The sequence below is a fragment of the Gallus gallus genome, chromosome 8 (assembly GCF_016699485.2).
Source record: "Gallus gallus isolate bGalGal1 chromosome 8, bGalGal1.mat.broiler.GRCg7b, whole genome shotgun sequence".
Classification (NCBI taxonomy): Eukaryota; Metazoa; Chordata; class Aves; order Galliformes; family Phasianidae; genus Gallus; species Gallus gallus.
This window is the reverse complement of record NC_052539.1, coordinates 27,924,004-27,939,195: the sequence shown is the minus strand read 5'-3', so window position 1 is coordinate 27,939,195 and position 15,192 is coordinate 27,924,004. Positions and strand designations below refer to the sequence as shown.

Genomic DNA, 15,192 nt, shown 5'->3' with positions numbered 1-15,192 from the left:
TGTGTGCTGAGTGTCCGTGTGGAGATAGGGGGGGTTTCAGAGCTCACACACGCACAGATCCACGCCATCGCTGGACGATGTGGAGCCCCAGGGGTGCAGGCAGGCTCTGCTTTGGGCTTTTCAGGTGGGATTAGGGAAGAAACGTGCAAACCTGGGATGGAGGTCAGAGCTCCCTGAGGCCGAGCAGTGACAGACAGCTTGGCTACGAGGAGAAATGTCTCCTCCAGAGCACGGTGAGGCACCGGCACGGGATGCCCAGGGGCTGGGGGGGTCACCATCCCTTCGGGGTGTCCCAGAGCCGTGGGGGTGCGGCACTCAGACGTGGGCAGTGGGCACGGGGGGTGTGGGCTGGGGTTGGGCCTGGGGTGCTTGGAGGGCTTCTCCAATCTCGCAGACTCTCATGTTCCGTCACTAAACTCAGGCCAGGACGCAGCCTCGCGTTCCCCCCGGCTTCACGCAGCCCCAGGCTGCATCGCGGCCCCATCCCGGCCCCCGCGGGCAGCAAATGGCGGCGCGGGGCCGCATCCCACCCCCACCCCCCGCCGCCGCTGTGGGAGGCGGGCGCAGCCACGCGCCACCCCCGGGCGGGCTCAGCGCGGCGCATGCTCCGCGGGCGGTCCCCGCCGCCGTGCCGGACCGCCGCCCTGCCGCTGTCGAGCGCTGCGGGCTCCGCTCTCGCTGACCCCGGGCCGTGCCGTCCCCCGGCCCGTTGGGGCGAGAGGCTGAGGGGTACGGCCGCCCGAGGTGCGACGGAAGAGGTGAGTGGAGCCGGAGGGGGATCCGCGGGCCTCGGGCGGGCCTCGTGTGGAGGGGCGGGTTGTAGTGGTGGTGGTGGTGGTGGTGGTGGGGCGGCGGGCAGCGGCTCTTCCCCCGCGGGGGTGCCGGGAGATGGCGGCGGGCGGCGGGGCGGTGCGGGGTTCCCCTGGAGCCGCTTCAGGGCCGGAGCCGCCGGGCAGAGAGGGGGCGGCCGGGGGGGGGGGAGGGGGAGCGGCGGCGGCCCGGGGTGCGGCGGTGGGACCCCAGAGCCGCCCGGCCGCGCTCCGAGGGTTCGGCTCCGCTGCTGAGCTGCGTTGGAGCGGTGGAGGAAGTGGGGTGGCGTTGGGAGAGGAGCGGATGGGGTGAGCTCGGCGCTGGGGCTGCGCGCTGAGTCAAGCCGAAAATACCCGGGCGCTCCTGCTCAGATCCCCCTCGGCTCGCGGCGGGCCTCGGTCCGCTTCGGTGAGCGGAGTTCCCCGCAGATATCGCCGCGTTGCCCTTCTGCGCGAGCTCGGGGCGGGCGGATACGGCCCGGCTGTGCGTGCCGCCTGCTCCCGTGCCGGGCACAGGGGCGCTTCTTGGACGTCCGTCAGACCCCCCCCGGCCGCGCTCCTTCCCCGCCGTCCCGGTGTGTGTCTGCGGGGTTCGGGCCGTCCCGGTGAGTTGGGGGTTGTAAAAATACGTGTGGAGTGCTCTTATACGGGGAGAACCAGGAAATAGGGGTCCGAATGCCGACCCGCCGCTGGGCCGTACGCGTTGGTAGCAGAAGGACCGCGCGGTGGTGGCAGGAGAGGCCGGGCCCGGCTCTGTTGGAACAAATCCTCGTGTCCCTGCTGAAAATGAAGCGGGAGGGAGCTGGGAGCGTGCTGTGGGGAGCACGGCGCTGCCTGGGGGCGCAGCACGTTGTGTGCGGGAGACTGGGAGTCCTCCCAAGTTGCATCAGTGCTTATATTTAACTCCGCTCGGCCCGGATTAACTCTTGCTGGGAGGCGATGCTCAGAGGTGTCCCGGAGCAGAAGGCGTGCGCGTGCTGGGGCTGCTCTGATCGCCAGAGCAGGAGATAGCTGTTAGGTTCTGTTGTGCCCATATATGTGGAGCGGTAGGCGTTTCCTTCTGCCGCTTGTTTTTAAGACGCTCAGGAAGTTGCACCTTGATCTGGGTCTGTGCTGGGTGACACTGTGGGACAGGTGCTTTGAAACAGAGCGGGCTGAGGGCAAGTCCTTTCCTATGAGAGCGGTGAGGTGCTGGAACAGCTGCCCAGAGAGGCTGTGGATGCCCCGTCCATCCCTGGAGGTGTTCAAGGCCAGGTTGGATGGGGCTCTGGGCAGCCTGGGCTGGTATTAGATATGGAAGTTGGTGGCCCTGCGTGTGGCGGGGGGTTGGAGCTTCACAATCCTTGAGGTCCCTTCCAACCCGGGCCATTCTGTGAGGGCATGATGCTGGTTGAAGCAGGTCCATGTTGGAGTGTCCGCGGTGCTAAAAGCAAGCAAACACAGGCAGATTTCATGCTTTTCTAAATATATTTGCAGCGATTTGGTTCTGTTTGAATATCTTGCTTGTCTACGTGTCTGCAAGCTGTTTGCCCCATAGCCCAGTGGAACAGAGCACATACTGTGCTCGTGCAGAGCAAAGCTGCAAGCGTTTGACCTTTGGGAATGGTTAGGTGAAAAACTTGTAAAAAAAAAATCAGAGTGAGTGGTCTGAATTTGCTGTAGAACATAAACACGGAGCTGGGATAAATCTGAGCTTGTTACCTCCTGGAAATCCCTGCTCTGTGAAAACCTTTTGAACTGGCCTTTTTGAGAAGCGGATTGTGTAGATCTGGAACTGTTTGGGATCGTGCTCTTTCTGCATGTCCACACTGACTCCTCTGCTATATTAATTTAGGAAACAAATGAGAAGCAAAACCTGGAGAGAATATCTGATACAAATCTTCAGAAAGCAAACCTGCTCCAGTTGCAGAGCAGAAGCTGAAGGGTACCTGAGCACTCAGTGGTAAAACCAGCATTCCTTTTCATCTCATTTTTAATTCTTAGAGTCCACAGTTTAAAATTAATTTAACTGTACGTCGTGTCTGGAGGGACTGGAGGTAATCCAGGCCTCTTGGCTGGAGGAGTAAGTGCTGTGAGTAGGGTAAGTTCAGACTGACTCTTCCTTAGTGGTTCAGTCTTGCAGACAAACACCTAAATCCACAGAAGCCAGCTTCCCTTTTTGTGCAGAGGGGCAAAACCTTTGAGTGTTCTCTGGCAGCATCCTGCAGTGACGTGCGCTGTTGCAGACAGGAGGGTTTCACAAACTCTTCCTACCCTGTTCCTCCCCGTCCTCCCTTGGCTCGCAGTGCAGCACGGTTTTCCCCTGCAGACCCAACCTTGGGTTTCCTGGCACCTGGCAGCCGCTCGCTGCAGTACGAGGAAGAGCTTCAGAATACACATGAAGCCAAATGGAGAACCCTCAACTGGGGTGATGTGTTGGGCATCAGTCGCACAAGGAAGCGCTGTGTGTTTACATGAAGAGGAAGGTGTTCGGGTTGTTTTGAGAAGTTCAAACGCCTATAGGTGAAAACAAACCCTAGAGACTGGTTTGTGTTTAGATCTGAAGAGGGTCGTTAACAGAACCCATAAACCAGAGGATGTGATAAGAAGCTGGGGTGTGGACAGAGGGCTGTTTGGTCCCTGGTTCCTGACTCATCTCACGCACAGCAGGAGCTAAAAATGATCCAAAATAAAAGGTTCTGTTATAAAGTGGCAATATGCAATTTGCTCTTTTGTAGCCTGCCCAACAGTTTGTAGTTCCTTACCGATGAGGCATTGTTCCTGTAAATGCACTCAGTCTCTGAAGCACTTAAGATGCAATTGGATTTCAGGTATTGATAATGGCCAACACTTGCCTAACTGACAGAAAATGGCTTTTACTGTTCAGCACGCGATTCTGTCAGCCTGCCTGCTGCAAGGAGAGCTTTTTCAAGGGCTGATAATGCTCACTTTGGCAGGTTGGAGGAAACAAAAAAATGCTGGCACCTCATCAAGGAGGAAAGTGTATTATTTTGGAGTGTCTGGCTGCTAAATTGTTGCATTAAGCGATTGCTGTGGTGTCGGCAAAGGGCCCTAGGTATCCATGCAGCATTTTGTTTTTCTCGTTCACCTGATCCTTTGGAAGCACTGACACAGCATTGAAAAGTGCTCATTACTCAGGATGGGCCTGGGAGGTAATGCTGCTTTTCCTGGGCAAGCTGGTTGCGTTTTCATAGAACCATAGAATGGCCTGGGTTGAAAAGGACCACAGTGCTCACCAGTTCCAACCCCCTGCTATGTGCAGGGTCGCCAACCAGCAGCCCAGGCTGCCCAGAGCCACATCCAGCCTGGCCTTGAATGCCTGCAGGGATGGGGCATCCACAGCCTCCTTGGGCAACCTGGGAACAGTGCGTCACCACCCTCTGTGATTTTCTCCTGGCTCAGATCGGAGGGGGGAGGTGGGAAATGCAGTGTAGTGTTTGTATCATCCTGGCTGGTTTAGAAGAGGTGAACTTTTTAAGGAGCAGGTCCTGAGATTTTAATTGCTCATGAGGGGGGTACCGAAGGCCTTGTAAACCTTCAAACAGGTTTTCTGGCAGGAATCATTGATTTTCTTTTTCCCCCCTGAACATTGTAAGTAATAGAAAGAGCAGCTTCGTACATGGAAAAGCATAGTCTGTATCTCTCACGTTGTGTATAATTCCCCAATTACCTTTTGCCATCCTTTTGATATCAATAGCAAAACAAAGCTGTCTGTGTGTTATGCGATGATGGTTATTAATACTCACTGTTTTGAAATAACTGTCACACATGTTTTTTGGTTAGCTCATTTTTTTTTCCTCGTGTGATATGAGAGAGAAAAATAGGAAATAAAGGAAGGACTGAAAACAGAAAGTTAACAGAAAAGTTCAGGATGTGCATTGAACTAAGGGGAGGGAAACAGCAAGTTGCTGAGCTCCTGGAGGAGCAGAGGAGGCTCAGTGGCAGAGAACAAGCTGTGTGCAGCGGCTGGCTGCAGGAAACCCGTGCAGCATAGGTGCACCTCCAGTGGCTGTGTTCTGCAAGGTGCTCAAGGCTTCTCTGTTAAGCTGCTCTGTTGCCTAAAGGAGGATCTGCTGTTACATTGAATCACCGCAGTGTTTAGTGTTATTATCTCTGGCTTTTGCAGTGTGTAAGATTTACCGTGTGTCAAGACTTGCGTTGTATGTATACACACAAGGAGGAGGTGGGAAGGCTCAGGGAGATAAGAACGGGGTGGATATGTGTATAATACAGCATTGGTGGGGTTTTGGAGCCCTGGGTGGGTTCCCAGTCCCTTGTTTTAATTTCAGCTGTGCCTAAGGATGCAGGTTACAGGTTGCCCAAGGAGGCTGTGGGTGCCCCATCCCTGCAGGCATTCAAGGCCAGGCTGGATGTGGCTCTGGGCAGCCTGGGCTGCTGGTTGGCGACCCTGCACGTAGCAGGGGGTTGGAACTGATGAGCATTGTGGGCCTTTTCAACCCAGGCAATTCTATGACGATCCTAACTTTGGCTAAGCAGCCTGGTTGTTCCCACAGTGCATTTCTGCCCCAGACTTGCATGGAAATGCTGAATTCTTTCTTCATATATTGCGGTAATATTGACTCTTGTCAAAATTCCTGCCCGACAGTAATGCTGCCACTGAATTATCTCCCAAGTGGTAGGGCAGGCACAGCTCCTTGCAGATCAAAGTATTGAACATCTTCCAGCTGTAAATAGAGGAGGAGTGGTACAGACGTTTGTCATTTCCTCCTGTGAAATGGCCTGCTGGTTTCTTATAAACCATGGTTCTGGAGGCTGCTGCTCCAGCAGAGAGGCCTCTGCCTCAGGCAGCGCTCAGCACTGCTCTTCTGCTGCACCTGAGGTGGAGAGGGCAGCTCTGCCCAGCTCTGGGACTGCTGTGCATACACAGGTGCTTGCAGGCAGGGACGAAGAGCTCAAAACCTGCTGGCCTTTGGAGTTCCAGACCTCCTGCATCATGATTTCTTTGGATCACTGTTAGTGCAACGCCTTGGTCTGGGATTCAGCAACTCACCTTGAAATATTAAAAAATGCTTCCGTCCCCCTAAGTGAGCCTTTTAGTGCCTTAATTAAGGAGGATGGAGCGGGCCAAGATATTGCATCTGCAGTTTGGGCAGGGGAGGGAGGGAGGAGGGGAGCACTGTGAGAAATGTGTTTGTGCGTTGATTCAGTTTTTCAGGAAATGAATTTGGCAGGCCCAAATTTATACCCGTTTGGAGACAGTAGGAGCACAAAGCAATATATTAAACAAAACAAACCTTACAGGCCTTGGCACTTGTGCGGTCTAAACAGCTTCCTGTAGCTTGCCATCCCCAGATACCCGTCTGTTCCCTGCTCTGGATCTTAGCAGTGTTTCATACTTTCAAAGCAAGTTTTTGGCTTTTGGTAGTGCTGTATTACTTTGTGGGGCATTAATTATTTAAGAGAAAGGAGGAAAAAAAAATGCAAAAGGTACCAACAAGTTCAAGTGTTGCATCAGACTCACACTTGTATACTGAAACCTGCTTACAAACCTTACATGGTGGGCCTTTTCTTGTTGGGCTGAATTTTGTTGTTGCTGACCCACGAGTGTCAGCATCTGTCACATCAGGAGTCGATGGTCTCCTTTGTGGAGAGGAAGTCTCAGTTCTGAGGCCCGAGCAAGAACATTTACAAGGTGGCATTTGCAGTTTACAGCTCACACCACTGTTTTCTTGTACGCTCTTTCATGTTTACTGAAGATGCACAAGGCATAACCTTTCACTTCCTGAGTGTTTCTGTATTTCACTTTTCCTCAGAGCACGGCAAAACAGATAATAATGATTTTGAAATTGTCTGAGCCCATAGATTTAGAGAGTTTAAAAGTTCAAAAGAAACCAGCTGGGTAAGCTGGCGAGTGTGACCTGCGTGCACCTGCCTCTCCTGCCCCCTTACATCTCCCTGACGTGGCTGGAGCTCTCTGCTCTGTGGGGGATCTGTTCCTCCAAAAAAACAATGTCCAACTCACCTTTTTTTTTTTTTTCCTTTTTCATCCCACTGATTCATTGCATTTCTATCAAACTATTTTTTTTCCCCTTATTTGAATCTTCTGCCTTTACTTCTTGTTCTCATTTTTCCACTTGAGAGCCATTTAGGCTCTCTTCCCACTGCTAGTACTTGCAGTAGGGCAGTCCTAAGTTACCAAGCAGATTTCCTGCTCACCACATCTTGCTGTGGGAAGTCTTGCTTCCTGCTCATTTGGATGCCTTTTCATTGTGTGCACAAAGAGCATCGAGTGCCGTGGCCGTCTCACTCTGAATTCCAACTTAGCTAATTTGCTGCTTTGCTCCTGCTGTGTTCTATCCTAGATTTAGAGGTCTACATTTGGCTGTGTTGGCTGATGGTGCTGTCTTTTGGTTTGAATTGCCCCAGCTGGTGTTTTGGTGACTCCAGCTGAGCAATGGGTGCTAATAGCACCCTGAGGGTGAGCACCCCTCAGCGCCTCATCCCCCCTCTTACTTTCCTAGTGGAAACTTCAGGTAGTTGTTCTTCCCCCATTAATCCAGTCTTTTCTCCTCAGAGTCTCTGGATTCTGTACAGCAGGGACTTAAGCTGAAGGGAGAGAAAGGTGCAGCTGATGGTTTTGTTGCAGTAATGGCTGCAATTTCAGAACTCGACACTCACTGCCTTCCTCCATGTCCAAAGCTGGAGTGGTTGGCGTTGGTTCGCTCTTAGAGCTGATACAGGTGCTAGTGACCACCACCTGAAACAGTCACGTGCCCTCATGACTTGTGGCTGGTTTTCTATTAGAAACATCTGTGCCTTGTTTGGATAGATACCGGCTTACATGTATTTCAGCTGTCTTTTTGCTGATTGCTTTTTACAGTCTCTTAACTCTGCCTTTTAAGAGGCAGGCGATAATGAAGAGTAGATCCAGCTGTGAAGTGACAGTGGGTCGGAGCAAAAACAACTCGATCCCTGTTGGTTTGTAGGCTTATAGCTGCTCTTTGCCAAGAAAACTTCTGTTGGTGCTGCGTATCGTCGCCCCCATGGAAGATACAGGTTGGTTTTTGGATGGTTCAGAACAAGCCCCCTGTAGCCTTATGGTTGTGTTGTATGTAAATGCATGTTACTGGCACAGGCACTGCCTGCCTGAATTCTTGCCTGGAAGCCTTAGTTTGCATGGTTTTATAGCACCTCTTAGGTTTTAGCAGTAATTCATGGCCAGCAGTGCCTTTTTGTAAGTATATCTTCAGTTAATATGGGGGAGAATAGAATAGGTTTGACTTCACTGTCAAAGACACACTTAAGAAGCGAAAGGACACTTTGGGATAGCTGACTTTAATAAAAAAAAAAGTGCTCATTTTTACAAAATAAGAACAGCATTCTTCTGCCAAGTTACAGGAAAAAAAGTCTTGGTGGTTTTTCAGTTCCTTCAACTTCCTGTACGTGTGACTGCAAAACAGTCGAGTTAGATCTGTCTGAGTAAGGCACTGGCAAGCAGAGGGCTTCCTTCGCTTTAATAATGATAATTAAAAAGAAAAAAAGCAACTTTTAAATCCCTGAGTATTGAGTGTATGTGAGCACAGCCTGAGAGCCAAGATCCAGCCTGCTGCTTTGCTGTACAGATTCGCTGTTCGCCCTTTGTTGGTATCAGCTGAAAGCTTTCCCTGCGGTAAGGGTCTCTCCAGGTCTCGTTGCACTGTGTTCTTGTAAGTTTGCTGTTCAATTAAAAGAAAAATGAGGCAACGTTTTTCTTGGCTCGCTATGTGTGTAGGAGGAGGAGGGAAGCAGCGCTGTAGGGCTATTGGTAAGACCTTGGTTTCACATTGCAGGTCACAGGGTCCTATTGTAATGCTCTCCTGTTGTGACTTGTCACCCCTCCAGCTGAGCAAGGTGCTCTGGATGGGTGCCTGCTGCAGTGCAGATGGCTTCCCATCAGCTCCCTCCCCTGCTTTCTGCAGAGATGTTTGAACTTGAATGCTTTGTGTCATGAAAATCCTGCTTTTGGAGCACTAGCACGCCTTGAAGTGAGAGCAGTTCAACTCCGTGTAGCCCTGTATGCATGAAGTAGGTTTCTTCTGGAGCTAACTTGCACCCCTGTTTATACACAGTGTGTCATTTAGCATGCAGGGAAGCACACAGAACCACCCTCTTGCTCTTCATACTAAATTAATTTTATGTGGTGAGGTCAGGACCTGCTGACCTGTAAATCTGTGATAGGACTGCCTTTATAGGGAAAGAACTCTGAGCCATGCATTAGCTTCCCCTCTCGAGGCCCTGCCAGCATGGTTGCATGCCTGGAGATTGTTTCCTGCTTTCTTTGTACAAATGCCTTAGGACTTTTTCAACCCATTGTGTGTTACTTAGCTGCGTGGTAAAGTTTAATTAGCAATGAATTGCTATACTTGTATGCATACACCCTTCAAACTCCTGTTTCTGTTGGAATTCCAAGCAAATGCAGCAGAAGGCAGATCAGTGTGTATCTCTAAAGCAGGGTAGTTACACACCATGCAGTGATTACATACCACAGAGCTTGGAATGAGTTCTTGAAGTGGGCTCAGCCTTTAAAGCACAGCTGAGATGCAAACTGCAGTTCTTCCTGAGAGTTCTGCTGAAGCTGGCAAAGCCTCTCCTTAGGACTGCAGCGTCTTTTTCCATTGCTCATGGTTACAAAGCACTTCCAGCAGTGCTGGTTTTGCACTGAAGGTCAAGGGAGCTGCAACGTGGGCAGCTGCGCTGCTGTAGCAGTTGAGGCTCATGCAGTGATCAAGGTAGGAAAATGGAGCTCCAGAGGACCAGAGGGGTTTCTTCTCTTTAAGACAGAGGTTTTGATACAAGTTTGTATGATTTTTTTTTTTTGGTGTCTTAACTGCGTTATACTTTAAAAGAAAACCCTTTTTCATAGTGACTTACAGCTGGGGGTAGTTTAATAAGCACTGTTGGACCTTCTGATTCTAATCTTGTTAATGAGTGCACACCTGTGGCCCTACACAGCTCTGGGTTTCAGTGGGGTGGTGCATGGAGGAGGTGCTCACAGACAGGCACAGCTGGCAGGCACTCACATTTGGTCTGCTGAACTCTAACCAGAGCCTTAAGGAAAAAGCTGTGATAGCAGAGATCATCAGTAGGTGGCAAAGAGACTGCATTGGGAATTCAACTTGAGAAGTCATGTCATATAAAGAAGCTTGGTGTGGTGGGGTTCCTTCAGTAAGGAACGAGTCCAGAGGAGGGCACACAGCAGGGGGTCGGAACGAGGCGATCATTGTGGTCCTTTTCAACCCAGGCCATTCTGTGATTCTATGAAAGCGTTCTGCGACCCGTTTTTGACTTGGAAATGCTGATTTGATTTCTTGCATCCCGAGTCCCACGTCAAGTTTCCTGGTTTTGCAGCTGAGGCGTACCTTTGTGGCTCAGTTTGAATCGGTTTCTGTTCATTTCCAGGAGCTGCAACCTGAAAAAATGAACTTGTGTATTTTTGCATGAGTAATGTGTGGTTGGGAAGAGCTCAGTCCAATTAATTTTGCAATAGTTCTGTGCTCTTTTCCTTTTCAAGTAATGATTTTATGGCTATGGTTTAGTTATAAGGCAGAGGCACTGGATGTAGGCAAAGAAAGGCATAATTTGATTCTGATACAGTTTTGATAATGCCAAATGCCACCTTTATGCTTCAGAAAATGGGTACTGCTTCCTTTGTGCACCAAACAGTTCTATTTTTATTTTGATGTGTGAACAAAGCCTAATTTCTTCCAGAACAAAGCCTGATGTTCTGCAGGTGGTTTTGTTGCTGGAGTCGTTTCTTTTGTTGCAGTCCTCAAAAGAATAAGTACTGATAACGAGTAAGGAATGATTTTGTGCTGGAATACCTATAAGAAAGCAATTATAGAATGGTTTGGAAGGGACCTTTAGAGGCCATCTGCTCCCACTGCCCTGCAGTGAGCAGGGATGCCCACAGCTCTCTCGGGTGCTCACAGCCTGGTCTGTGCTGTGCTTGTTCAGTCCCCATGCCACACCTGATTGCTCTCTCATTACAATAAATAGAAAAGAATCAACAAGAGCTAAAAATATTTTTGTGGCTTCTGTAGCTCTCAAAGTCCAGTCATTCTGAGCTCAAATGACAGGGTGGCTGTTCCAGAGGCTCTGCTGGAGCATTTTTCTGGTGACCGGGTCAAGAATGCGATCACAGCTAGCAGAACAAGCAGCCTAAATGAAGTGCTGTGCCCTGATTTCAGTGACTCCTGGTCACAGCTGTCAAAATTTCTTGCAAAAAAAAGAAGGGAAGTGACCTGGTATTTGATGTACGATTAACAAATTGTGTCTTCTGTTCTCATCGAAGGAAACAAACAAGTGTGGAGCTGCTCCTTCTGGGTGAGCTTGTTCTTGAATGTGTTCTGCCCAAGGATGAAGCACTGTTCGCAGGTTGCCCAAGGAGGCTGTGGATGCCCCATCCCTGCAGGCATTCAAGGCCAGGCTGGATGTGGCTCTGGGCAGCCTGGGCTGCTGGTTGGCGACCCTGCACATAGCAGGGGGTTGGAACTGATGAGCACTGTGGTCCTTTTCAACCCAGGCCATTCTGTGGTTCTATGATATGATCTTGTGCCACCAGACTTTCATGTTTTCAGAAGATATTAATACTGAGAGACGAATTGTGCACTGAGTGCTGGGAAGGACAAAAGGACTGGTTGTAAGCAGATGAATGGTGAGGGTCAGCTCTATGTGGGCTCAGTGACAAAAAGGAAAATCGGACTATCTCATGGCTATGGGTATCATATGCTTTAAAAAGAAACAACGTTGTTAATGAGCTCTCTTGACAAGTGTTGTTGAGACCCTATTCTCTGCTGAAGGCTTTGCTTTGCAAGGAGTAGAGCAATGTGAAGGTGGGGTGGGCGCTGCGTGAGCACTCTCATCCCACATGGGTGACGGTCCTGCTGGAGCCAAAACCATCAGGTACATTCCCAGAAGCAGTTTCCCATGACTCCCCCCAGCACGTTGCTGTGAGATGGCTTTTGGAATGGAAAGGAGAAACTGTGGGAAGTACCGAAATCCCCTCTTCCCTCAGCACTTTCTGCTTTGGAGTCCTGCAAGGATGTGTGGGTATTCTGAAGGTTTGTAAGGCTGGGTTTGAATGTGACTCCTGTGGTCCCCAGGACACTCAAGCAGTGGCATCCAGCTCAGCGTTCAGAGACAGAGGTGGTGTTTGTGTGCTGACGTGGGGGTCACAGGTTCTGCACAAGTGACTCGTGAAGTACCTACAGCACACTGAGGTTTGGATTTATTTCTCCTTAATAATGAAGGAATCTTTTATTTTCTATTTGCCAAGAAAGATTGGCTCTCAAATGGTATGGAGAAATGCAGCATGCTGTTTTTAGCTGCAAGTAGCCTTGCAGATTGAGGACAACCACTGCATATGCACAGGCATTGCATACCTGAAAAACAAAGTACAACTTGTACGTGATTAGCACAGAACCCATTTAATTGAGCACTGTAAATTGAACACTGGGGCAGAGCTGTAGGTTGGTTCTGGCCAAGTTTCTATGTTGTGAGACACAGGGAAGGATTTTGGTGGGTTGTTTGAGAAACAGTGTATTTCTTCTCTATGAAGTTTGTATGATGATTCTCAGATGGTGTAAGAAGGCTGCTGGAGGAGTGATACCTCCCAGCTACTGCAGGAGTTACAGCTGCATTTGGCTTTTATTTCGGAGTAAAGTGTCAAGATCAGTTGTAACTCCTTGCTGTGAGTTTGTTCTGTCTGAAGTCTCTCCCATATGGACACCTGCTTAATGTAACTGCTGTTTGTTGAAATCTTTTCCCTTTCAGAGAAGACCTTCCAAAGCGTAGAGCACTTGATGGGGTTACAGATGGATAGCCCTTATGGCTGGTTCTGAATTTAGCCCAGCATTATGGTTCCTTTAAAGTTGTTATGCATTTTGAGTTGGTTTTACAGGGGGAGGCAGCCCATTGGCACAGTGGTTTGGAGTGAAGCTTCTGGTCTGCCTAACGCTCCGGGGTGCTGCTGTGAACGATGCGGAACGCCTGGTATAGGATGGCAGGTTCTTGTAGGGTCTGAGCAGAGTAAGGCTGGGGATATTTGCACGTTAGGATAAACCAACAGCATAATAAAATCTGACAGTTTTGTTAAAATTCCTGCATGTTAATTACAATTGAATTTGTAAGCTACTTTTGTGTGTGCTCCATCCCTGGAGGTGCCCAAGGCACCCAAGCTGGTGCCTGACCTAGTGGCTGGCAACCAGCCCAAAGCAGGAGGGTTGCTATGAGATGATCTTCAAAGCCCCTTCCAACCCAACCATTCTGCAGTTCTAGAGACAGAAAAAAGGAAGTACTTCCATGGTTACAAGCGTTTAGAGCTGAGGCTCAGGTGGCCATCTTAGAGCACTGAGTTTGGGTTTGGTGGCACATGTACTGTGCACCCCCTGCCTTGCTTATTGGCTTCTACAGATGTGCACTTGAACAGCCAGTTTTGCACCCCTGAGCTTTTTCCCTGAGCATTACTCTGTAGGAAGCATTTTCCCCGGAACAGCGGCCCAGTGGTGTTAGCATGCTGTCTGCCTGGAGGGAGGCAGGCAGTGCCCAGCTGGCTGCTAACAGTCCCTTTTCTCAATAGTCCTCAGTTCTGAAATTCAGGCTTTGTAATTGTAAAGCATAGAGTTGCATCACAGCATACAAAACGAGGGGAGAGGTGTGCTGGAAATCGCCTCAAGCTTTTATCTCTCCTGCTCTTCTCTCAACCCCCTTTCCCAGCCTTCTGATGGGAAGACCTCCCCGTGATCCTCCTGCTTTGGGGCTGTGTTTACTCTTTTGTGCATTGCCACTCATAGAACCACAGAAACAAGCAAACGGTATGAATGCACTCTCCCTATTGAAAATTACAGCCCTGACTTCACAGTAGAGAGCTGATTTCAAGTGTGCCTCTTCCTCCCTCCCTAAATTGAGAACACTTTTTGTCTCGTGGTGTCTGAGATGCCAAATATATTGTTAGTTCTGGTATCAAGTAGAAAAGGGGAAATACGAAACCCCAGCTCTCGAGCACAGTTCCTGTTTTTCTGACTCGACAGCTTGAGCTCGGGGTTCATCGCTGTGAGCCTCGGTTGGGTTGGGAAGCAGACAAATGCCATTTGATAGCCAAGCTAATGGGTCGCTGTGGGCATAACGCTCATCTGTCCTCACTTTCTTCTGAGCAAAGATGCCCCCAGACCAAGTCATTTACGCTTGTCCTGGTGGAGAGAGCAGGAAGGAGTCATTTTTAAGATGGGCACAGGTGCTGTTGACCTCTCTTTCTTCTTCCCCTTGTTGTTTTATTAATGGTCTCTTAATACATGGGTATCAAAATATATGTAATGCATCAGTATGTTACTGCAAATCAGACAAAGACTTGGGTATATATGGTTTTTCAGCACATCATTTGTTCTGGAGGAGCGCTGATGTATGTAAGCGTCCAGATCACGTATTGCCACCTACAGTGTACGTGCAGTGGATTGCAGTTGTGAGGAGCTTGATTAGTCTTGACTGCACAGGTGCTGCTAAGCTCTTGTGATGGCTTTTCCATTCTCCTCTGATGTTTTGATCGTAAATGTACAGTCAAAGTGTAGAAGTTACAAACTTAACTAGATGGAAATTCCCCATCTCTGACCAGTACTTCCTGTAAACTCCTGTAAGTAAGACTAAGATGTGCTTTAAAAGGTTTGAGTTTGTTTTTTGGTGATTTGAACAAAGAATGCCATGGGTGCTGCATTCCCACAGCCTGCGTACCCAACGCGTGGACTTCTCTGAAGGTTGTGTTGGAGCAGCTCAGTAACTCAGCATGGCTGCAGCTGGGAAGGAAGGAGGGATTAAAAGGTATTTGCTAAAATGAGGTGCTTGGTAATTGCCTGTGGAACTTTTTGGGAGTGATTTAATTATGAGACCTTTGTAATTTTTCGTCCTTTTTCGTGTTGGCTTTCAGTCCCCTGTAGCGTAATCCCATGAGTCATTTACTTATCAGTGATCACTAAAGGTGGAATGGATTTGTACAAAATTCTGATGAAACTTAACTGGGGGGAGCATTGGGTGTGGGAACACGTCTCAGAGATCCCAGCTGGCAGTGACATGTCCAGTCCATACACTGAGAGCAGCTCCAGACAGCTCTGGGAAAGTAGGTATGGAGGAGGTGCTCAGGGTGAGTCATACATGTTTGACTCACTGCTAACAGCCATTGAACAAGGCTGCCCCTGCTTAGCTATTTTTAATATTTGCTTACTCACATTTACTGTACTAAGCTCTTTACAGGAAAGTAATTAAAAACTGTTAGATCTTCAAGCTGTTTTTCATGGCTATGGCTTAGTTTATTGATTTGGAGCGATGTCTTCAGTCCTGCCTCTTCTGAGATGTTCAGATCTTGGCATAGTCTCTGTTCTTGTTGTGCTTTCGGAAG

The 15,192-nt window shown here is 49.4% G+C and overlaps 1 protein-coding gene across 4 annotated transcripts in view; it reads left to right on the top strand.

The window, feature by feature from the left end:
• The first annotated feature begins 609 nt into the window (after positions 1-609).
• The window catches only part of JAK1 (Janus kinase 1), a 52,896-nt gene continuing 38,313 nt past the window's right edge, over positions 610-15,192 (top strand). For 2 of the 4 annotated variants that reach the window (XM_015290965.4, XM_046944253.1), the window contains exon 1: positions 610-758. The gene's annotated coding sequence lies outside the window, so the exon portion shown is untranslated. Of the gene's footprint in view, positions 759-4,214; positions 14,619-15,192 lie in introns of those variants that run through there. The other 2 variants (NM_204870.2, XM_025152756.3) reach the window with 2 other exon arrangements.